The 10,023-nt window shown below is 45.3% G+C and overlaps 1 long non-coding RNA gene across 1 annotated transcript in view; it reads left to right on the forward strand.

The window, feature by feature from the left end:
• LOC104984619 overlaps positions 1 to 10,023 on the forward strand; it is a 28,837-nt gene that overhangs the window by 8,527 nt on the left and 10,287 nt on the right. Inside the window, exon 2 of the long non-coding RNA XR_824770.1 lies at positions 4,460 to 4,514. This is a non-coding gene — a long non-coding RNA (uncharacterized LOC104984619). The remainder of the gene's footprint in view (positions 1 to 4,459; positions 4,515 to 10,023) is intronic.

Raw genomic sequence — 10,023 nt, forward strand, 5'->3', positions numbered from 1 at the left:
CCACCCTGTTGACTCTACCCACCACTATTAACATTCATTTGTTTTATTGTTATTATTATGTGGTCTTGAGTGAGTCACTGAGCCCCTTTGGGTCTGGGTTTCATGTTTCACCTTGACATGTTTCAGGGCTTCATGATGTTTTTGCACACACTTTTTCTTCTGCTAGAATCCCTTCTGCCTATGCCTACTGGGAAAACTCCTACTCATCCCCCATGTCCATCAGTTCCCCAGGAAACCTTCCTTCACCTCCTCAGGTACGCTTAAGAGTTCTCTTCAGGGCTCCTGCACAATGTACCCCCTTTGTCATGGACTGCTTCCTTCCTTATTTCTACTATTTATATCTATGTTACCCCTATACCTTCCCCTCCTTCACCTCTTCTACCTTCTTTGCTCAAGTGTCACCTTCTTCAGGAGACCATCTTTCGGCATCCACTGAAAACTGCTTCACACAAGACACTCTTCATCCTCTTCCTAGCCTTAGTCATCTTCCTAGATGGATGAGCTTCCCTTGCGGCTTGGCTGGTAAAGACTCTGTCTACAGTGCAGGAGACCTGGGTTCAGTTACTGGGTTGGGAAGATCCCCTGGAGAAGGGAAAGGCTACCCACTCCAGTACTCTGGCCTGGAGAATTCCATGGACTGTATAGTCCATGGGGTCGCAAAGAGTCCTAGATGGTGCTAGTGGTAAAGAACCAGCCTGCCTATGCAGGAGACATAAGACTTGGGTTTGATCCCTAGGTCAGGGAGATCCACTGGAGGAAGGCATGGCAACCCACTCCAGTATTCTTGCCTGGAGAATCCTATGGACAGAGGAGCCTAGCAATCTACAGTCCATGGGGTCACAAAGAATCGGACATGACTGAAGTGACTCAGCACACACACCAGGGTATATGTTCCTTGAGGGCATAGATTCAAGCCTGTTTGGGTCACTGCTATAACCTTACCATCTAGAAAAGGGCTGGGCCTAGAACAAGGGAGACAATATTTAATGAACAAATAAATGAGTGAAGTGGGCCTCCTGATACCATTTCATGCTGGGTATTGGCAATATTGGTGAGACCAGTCAGCTACCAGCTGGTGCTATGATGGAGGGACTCAGTACCAGCTGTGCCCCACCGTGCTGAAGTCTCCCTTCCTTCTTCCTCCCTCAATATTTCCAGCAATACACTTGTAAATGATGGGGATCAGCAGAGTTGAGCTTTGATGCCGAGCTGGTTCCAGAAGCTACACATTCTGCCTTTATTGCCCGATATGGACTCAGAATTGCATCTTTGTATTCCACCACTTCCCAGGCATCTAAAGCCCAAAAGTCCTTGGTCCCTCCCCCTGTCTTTGGACTGGTATGATGTGAATGTCCTCGTTTAACAGGCTAGGCCCCTAAAGTCCAGGAGAGATCAATCAGAGAGACCATTTCTATATACAGGGCATGTGGCCATTGGATCACCTCACAGAGGATTTTCTTTTCTTTATTTTCTGGTTCTCCTGGGTCTTCACTGTTGCATGCAGGCTGTCCTCTAGCTGTGGTGAGTGGGGGCTACTCCTTAGTTGCAAATCACGGCTTTTTGCTGCAGTGGCTTCTCTTGTTGCAGAGTGCCAGCTTTAGGCATTCGCGGGCTTCTGTAACTGTGGCTTGAGGGCTGCAGAGCTCAGGCTCAGCAGTTGTGGTGCATGAGATTAGTTGCTACATGGCATGTGAGATCTTCCCAGACCAGGGATCAAACTGGTGTCCCCTGCACTGCAAGGTGGATTCTAAACCACTGGACCACCGGGGAAGTTTGGATTTTCTTTTCTTTACAGATGAAGCTCCTAGGGTCCATCCAGTCCACTGTTTCTCAATCTTTTTTCTATTGTTTCCTACTTAAGATGTGCTTTTAAACAGTTTTTTCTCTTACTTCTCTTTGCCCCATGAAATTTTAATACTACAGGTATATGCTGGGTATCTGTTTATGTACTCTGTGTATGTTGGTGTTTTTTACACTTAAAACAGAGTAAGCTCTTTTTCAACCCCCCAAAACCACATTCCCCCCTCTTCAGGTGAAAATCACCGCTTTCTTGGGGGCAATATTGCCCCCTCTGAGAATGTATGATCTAATCTAAAATTTTCATTTTGCAGTTGAAGAAACTGATACCTCAGAGGACGAGGTATTGCCTCAAGGTCACTTAGCTCAGACCCATGGAGTCAAGAGCAGGTCCAGATTCCTGGCTCCTCCTCCCCACACTGCCTCAGACATAGCTGTCCCCTCTCACTCTCACCCCTGCTTTTCCTTCCCCACCTCAGGGCTCCATCCAAATCCAGGCCCCCAACGTTCTTTTTTTTAAGGAATTTGAGGAAATATTATTTGTTATTTTCTTTTTGTTTTTGACTGTACGGGGTCCTCGCTGTGGTGCAGGGGCCTTCTCTGGTTGTGGCGCCCAGGGCTTCTCTCCAGTTGCAACGCTCCAGCTCAGTCGTTGTGACATGCAGGCTTAGTTGCCCCATGGCATGTGGGATCCTAGCTCCCTGACCAGGAATCAGATCTACATCCTCTACATTGAAAGGCGGGTTCTTAACCACTGGGGAAGAAGAACCACCAAGGCAGTTTCCAGGCCCTCAACTTTATACGAGCAAGATGGTCTGAAACTAAGGAACCAGGTGCCTTCTAGACTCGGCTGTGGATCAGTCCATGGGGAGACCCAAAGGGTCATCTGGGGCTTCCTTCACAGAGGGCTGGCGTGAAGGGACAAGCATTGCTCACCTTAGGTCTTCACCGACAGATCACACTGACACTTTATTGGAGGTTCAGCCCCATCACCTTTTCCAAATGCATGACAAAGATAGAACTACTGCAGCAATGAAAAAAAAAAAAAAAAAACTTGGAAATAATTAAACAGCAAGGCAGCCACCCATAATGATATTCTGCAGCACACTTTGGGGACAGTTTGCTGCAAAAGCGCCCGAGCACTCTGGTTGTTTAATTAACATTGAAACGGCAGTTCCACAAGAACTAAAAACCCTGTTAATTTATGTGTCTTTTAATGATGCTCATTTAAATACTGTCAACTTTCCATTAGTTTAATATTCATGATTTTGAATCATTAAAATACCCTGATATGGGGGCAGTGGAGGGGTGGGTGCAACTTACTTATATACCCAAAAACACAAACTGAAGACAATAATTTCCAAATTCCTATCTTCCCATCCATCCCACCAAAATCCTAGCCCCTTAGAGAAACTGTAAACCAGCTGGGGTGCTTTGGGGGCTGCAGATAATGCAGCGGATTGAGTGTAGTTTTATCATTTACTGCCCACTCCCCTTTAGAACTGGGGCTTCCCTGGTGACTCAGTGGTAAAGGCTCCGCCTGCCAATACAGGAGATGCAGGTTCAATCCCTGGGTTAGGAAGATGCCCTGGAGGAGGGAATGGCAACCCACTCCAGTATTCTTGCCTGGAAAATTCCATAGACAAAGGAACCTGGTAGGCTACAGTCCACGGGGTCACAAAAGAGTTGGACACAACTGAGTGTGTGCACAGACACACCCCTTCATAACCAAGCTGGCCCACTCTCACTGTGGGTAGTCACAGAACTGGGAGTTCAGCAGGCAAATGCAGGCTCTTGATAAAGCACCAAGAGGCCAGGTTTCAAACCCCACGGTGTTCAGAAATATTTCAATCATGCCTGAGAGACAAAAGTTACCCTGAAATGTGTTTCTGGAAAAGAGGGACATTTAGGATGGCTCAGAATAAGATGCCAATGAAGTGAAGAGGCATGGGTTCAGAAGGGGCTGTGGATGCCTTTGCATGTACAGCTGCAGGACCTCAGACATGAGCGTCACACATGCAATTGCAAATGAGTCAGCCCACACAGAAAGCAAAGACTCAACACACACAGATGCTCACAGAAACACGTGCTCAGTAAGAGCACGTGTGAAACTCAGTAAGAGTGTGTGAAAACCATTAAGGGGAATTCAAATCAATCCAGTTCAAGAGGACCAAATTCTCACAGTAGCCCACATAGTACGCTGGCCTCTGAAGATTCCGAACTAATTAAGTAGGGAAGATGGACAAATGAATGGGCAAGAGTCATTCACCATGAGATAAGAACCAGGGGACACGAGGGTGGGACTGTGCTGGGAGCACAGAAGAAGGGGCACGCAAGGGGGAAGTGGGACTGGCATCAGAACCCAGGTTGTCAGTGAAGTGAAGTGAAGTGAACTCTACTCTCTCAGTCATGTCTGACTCTTTGAGACCCCATGGACTGTAGCCAGCAAGGCTCCTCTGTCCATGGGATTCTCCAGGCAAGAATACTGGAGTGGGTTGCCATTTCCTTCTCCAGGGGCTCTTCCCAAGCCAGGAATTGAACCCTGGTCTCCTGCATGGCAGGCAGATGCTTTATCCTCTGAGCCACCAGGGAATTCCCAGGTTGTCAGTGGGCACTTCCTAAATGCTAGTTCCCATCTCCTCCTCAAGATCTCTCTTTGCAGGAGTATGCTGCAACACTGGATCCTGCTTCCCCTGAGCTAAAAACCAAACGTGGGGGTAAGTCACATCTATCCGTATCTCTATTTATATATCCTTTCCTCAAGGCAGACAGATTATGATTAAGCATCTTGAGAGCAGGGAACAGAGCACTGACTTCAACACCACCCAGAGCTGGGTTCCACTTCCTATCCTTATGACCCTGGGCAAAGCCAGTTAATAAATAAATATGAATCTGAGTTCCTCATCTGTGAAACTGAGATAATAGCATTAATATTATTTTTTTATTACTGAGGTACAGTGGATGTACAATATCATATAAGTTTCAGGTGCACAACATAATGACTCAGTTTTTAAAGGTTACATTTCATTTATAGTTATAAAATATTGCCTACACTCCCTTTGTGGTACAACATATCCCTGTAGCTTATCTATTTTATACATGGTAGTTTGTACCTCTTAATCCCCTCTCCACTTCTTTCTCCCCACTAGTTTGTTCTCTAAGTCTGTGAGTTCTGTTTCTTTTTTGTTGTATTCACCAGTTGGTTTTATTTTTTACAGTCCACATGTAAGTGACTTTATACAAAATTTGTTCTTCTCTATCTAACTTATTGCACTAAACATGATACCCTCCAAATCCATCCACATTCTTGAAAATGGCAAAGTCTCATTCTTTTTTAAGGCTGAGGAGTATTCCACTGTGTGTGCATATCACATCTTCTTTATTCATTCGTCTGCTGATGGACACTTTGTTTGCTTCCACATTTTGACAATTGTAAATAATGCTATGAACAATGATCACCAATATCACTTTTATTGAAAATAATCTGTTAATGGGTGTGTCTTTTCACTAGAATGTGATCTACCTTGGGGAATGAACAGTTTGACTTATCTCTGCATATTCAGGGCACGGCACATGGCAGGAACTAGATAGATGCTGAACTGAACCGCACTGTTCACCCCAGAGAAAAGTTGTAATATAAATCAAGTGAAATATATAAAGAGCACTTAGTAGGTGCTCAAAATAAATTAACTGTGACCAGGGAAGGGATCAAGGAGGATCCAAGAGAGAGTCTGAATCTAAAGTAAACCTTGAAGGGTGGTATCAGGTAGACCAAAAAGTAAAGCATCTTACACTGAAAGAACAGAGAGCACAAAGAACCAGGCCAGGAAAGCCCAGCCCCACCTGTCCCTTCTTCAGGCCTCATTCCACCTTGATAGACCCCTCTAAACACCATGCTGTCTCGCAATCCCCTTCCTGTCTTCAATTCCACCTGTTCTTCCTTAATCACCAGTTAACTCCTACCTAGACTTCAAGAACTGGTTCTGGAGTCACCTCTTCTAGGAAGCTTCCCTTGATTCCCAACCTCCCACTGGGGCCCTCTCTGGTTTTTTACAAGTCCTCTGTCCCTGCCTCATCACACCATGTGGTCATCACTGTTTATATGCCTATCTTCTCACTTGGAGATCAAGGCTCACTTCTGAATCACCATTGCACAGCCCAGTGCCCAGCACAGAGCCTGGCACAGAAAAGTTTTTGCCTAACAGATGGAAGGCAGTCTGAGTAAGAATGGTGATTGGAGAATGCAGCCCTCAAATCCACTGGACACAGACACGTGTCAGAAGTGGACATCTGGTATAAACCACCAAGGCCTGGGCCAAACCAGCTTCTTCCTCTCCCTCCCCCAACCACTATCCAGTCATGCTCTTTGCTGGGCACTGGGCATGCAGTGATGACTGATAAGGAGGCCTGACCTCCAAGTGAGAGGAGAGGCATGTAAACAGTGATGATCACATGGTGTGATGAGGCTGGGATAGAGGGCTTGTAAGAGCCCAGAGAGGGCACTAGAGGGAGGTTAGGAGTCAGAGGTCCTGTTGTCTAACAGGATCCTGCTTCCACCCTCCATCCTCTGTGCCTCTTCTACCCCCATTCCCACTGCCCCAGCTCAGGGCTTGCCAGCTCTCCCTGCCTCGGGCTACCATTCCCAGCCCCCCTGTAATCCATTCTCTGTGCAGGGCCAAAGAGACCGAGCTAAAAACGAAACTCTTCCTCAGAGGGAAATCTAACTTCTCAATCTGACCTGGAAGGCCCTCAGGGATGTGAGTGCCGCCAACCCCTCTCCTTCTCCAGCCTCATTTCTCAAGCCTGCCGGCTTTTGCCATCACCTCTTTCTCCTTCAGGCCTTCCACCTGCTGTTTCCTCTGTCTGGAAAATGCTTTCTCCTCTTCACCTCCTCTTCTCCCAAATAATGTCTCTTCACCCTTCAATCTCAGCTTCAATGTCACCCACTCCAAGAAGCCTTTCCTGGTACCTCCCAGGCTGAGCCAGGCCCCCTCCTATCTTCCCTGGGTCCCCCTTCTCTGATTCTGGGCATTTGTCAGATGAGAGAGAAGATGCTTAGTTAGTCAGAGGTAACCTTATGGAACAGGAGGGAGTCCTCCATGGGGCTGTTCTTTCCTGGCTTATTTCACCCTAAGGAGCAGCTGTACATAGACCCCCAAGCATGTCTGTGTGGTCTTTGCCAGGGGAGGGGGGCTGCCAGAGCAAGAGCACCTTCCTCCTGACCTTCTGCCTCTCTACGTTCTTGTGACTCACTGATGGAAAACATCCACCCCTTCTAGGCCTCTTCCTTATTTCATCACTTTAATAAATTAAGAACAGATTGAAAGGCAGGAAACATTGTCTCCTGGGCCCCAGCACCCACATTCCAACTCAATTACAGGATTTGTTTTTCGGGTCTGGCCAGAGGCAGCTGGGATGTGGCAAAAAGAGTGAGAGAAAGAGTTTAAACCAAGAGGCCAGAGAGAAGGCAACTCAAATTCCAGCTCAGCTGCTCACCAGGGGCCTCAGGCAAATTCTTTCACCTGAGTCTCCTAATCCACACCTGAAAAATGGGTGATAACAATGATGCACCCTTCACAGGGTAGCGGGAGCAAGTCGAATGAGTTAGAGAGTGTAAAAAGGCTTTGTAAGAGAAAGAGATCATTGCTGATTCTCTTGGTTAAAGTTAGCATGGTATCAGGCCTGCTTTCCCTTCTAATAACTTAGCTCTGGGATTTTGAACCAAGACTCCCAAATTCCTTGAGGTAAAGTCTTCTCTCATGCTTCGCTGCAGCTAATACCAAGAAGAGGGACTCCCTGAATCTTTAGTCATACATTCAACTGCTGTTCCTTTTGTTTTCATTTGATAGCCAGCATGCTGTATTGGAAAAAAAGCTGAGGTTTGGGTAGGACTTGGGAGATAAAGCCTTGTTCCCAACTGTACTACCTGATTTCTTGCCAACTGCATCACTTTTGCGGCTCACAGTTTAAGTTTCTCTATGTTTAAAGTGAGGGCAGAGGGGGGATAAGTTAATAATCCATTATAATTTCACAGGGTGGAGAATAAGATCAAATTAGACTTTTTACAAGCTGTACACAAACGTAAATTGCTGTTAAAAGGATATTACTAATTCAATTATTATAATAACAACTAAGTAATGATTAAGAAGAATATTCCAGCTAGATGACAATGTCTCCTCTTCTTCAGGGAAGAGAATTGCATAGCTTTCTTTAATCACCCCTGCTGAGTTCTTTGCAATCTATGATACTGGAAGTTCTCCCTTCTCTAACCCAATTATTCCATGCTTCAAGTTAAGCCGTTCTCATTTTATGCTCTCCCTTGGAAAGGAGAATAAGGTCACCATATCCCCTATGAAAACTTTCACCCAGTTTAAGACCATTCATAAGACACACTTCTTCCTTCCAACCTGCCTGAGGAGAGCACACTGAAGGAAAGTGATAAATTCTGTTTTGGAAAGGTAGGTCAGAAGTGCACATAGATCTTTCAACTGAGATGCACAATAGGCTAGCTGGAAATAAAATCTGGAGGTTCAACAGAATGCTCTGTGCTGAAAATAGTGGTTCAGGAGGCCTCAGAATAAAAGTTGCAGCTGAATAGCTTCAATCTCATTAAATGATTCTCCATTTCCTGGCCAAGTAATCCACTGTCATGCCTCCCTGCTTTTGTTCCTTCTGTTTTCTCTGCCTAGAATGTCTTCTCCCTCTTATCCACCCATGTGATTCTATGCATCATCTCCAGAGAGGCCCTAAAATTGCCAGAGACCTCATTCACCTTTCAACAAAATGCTGTAAACTAGTTGTACATTCCAAGCACTGCACAAGGTATTTTGTTAGACCTAACCTACTCAGTCCTCACAACACCACTGTTAAGTATTATAATCCTCAATTTACAGATGAAAAACTAACTAACGTGTCCAAAGCCATGCAGTTTGTGGTTGATCTAGGGTTCAAACCAGGGTCTTCAAGTGATAATCCCAGAGATTTTATTACTACAAGATTCTGTCAACTATTCCAACAGCAAGAGATGTAAGGCGGGAGTGGACTAGCTTCCAGTTCTCAGACTCAGATTCAGATAAAAGCCTGACCTCAATTTAGGACAGTTACTCAAGCTTAGGGCTGAGTTGGCCAAGCAAATCAGCTGGTCAGCAAATAGAGCACTCCTTTGCTTCATGTTATCTCTTCAGAGGTTGCCTTCCTTTGGAGCTCTCCATGGTACTGATATGACTTCCATCTGCGAGTCCTGAAAGCCTCACATATTCTCCCCTTAGGGATTATGTAGGTTTGTAAGGGGTCCACCTCAGCCATTTCCCAAATATGTTCCTCAACTTGAACCTCCAACTTTGCTCTTCCCTATACCAGATACTCCTCTCTCACATACCTTGTCTTGGCTCTCATCAGTTTCTTGATGTGAAGAAGTCACAGTAGCTTTCTCAGAGAGGGTTCTCAGGTACCTAATATGTATCAAGCAGTATGGTGATGACTTTTACAGGCAATACCACTTATAACCTACTAACATACTACATGGCTTACTTATTTATTGTATGTATTATTTATGGTTTCTTCTCCACCACTAGAATAGAAAGCCCAGAAAGGCAAGGCAAGGTTTATTGTCAATCCACTACTTTATCTCCAGAAACCAGAAAGCGATGCCTAGCACACAGTTGTTCATCAGCAAATAAATGTTGAATGGTTAAGTGAATTATTATAGAAAAAAAATTATAGAAAAACAATACTATAACATAAAGAGAGAATTATGACTGCATTTAACATCTCAGAGCTTGGGCAAAATGACTTCTCATGGATGTTTCTTGTCCTTTCCAGATCCAAATTCACAGTGGGCTCTGAGGGAACTGAAATATCAGAGGCAGCCCAAAGAAAACAAGCAAGGCATACCCTACAATTGCTCCAATTTAGTGCCTTGAGAGAGTTTTTAGACCTTAGAACAAAGAGGGAGGACCCAAGAAGAACCTGGTGGACTCTCTGATTTGAGGAGTCAGAGCTGAAGTCAGGGAGAGCAAGGCAATGAGAGTTCATGAGACAGAATACTGGGGAGGAAAAGCACCACACAGAAATCCAGAGATTTACAGAGATTTCTCCTTGAGTATTGAGCGCATACATGGAAAATTACATAAGGCTTAGGAAAAACCCGTCAGTGCCCAGCACTCACATAGGTCAGAAACAGTGCCTGGTGGTGCAGTGGTTAAGACTTCACCTTCCAGTGAGGGG

The sequence above is a fragment of the Bison bison genome, unplaced genomic scaffold, assembly GCF_000754665.1.
Source record: "Bison bison bison isolate TAMUID 2011002044 unplaced genomic scaffold, Bison_UMD1.0 scf7180017864033, whole genome shotgun sequence".
Classification (NCBI taxonomy): domain Eukaryota; kingdom Metazoa; phylum Chordata; class Mammalia; order Artiodactyla; family Bovidae; genus Bison; species Bison bison.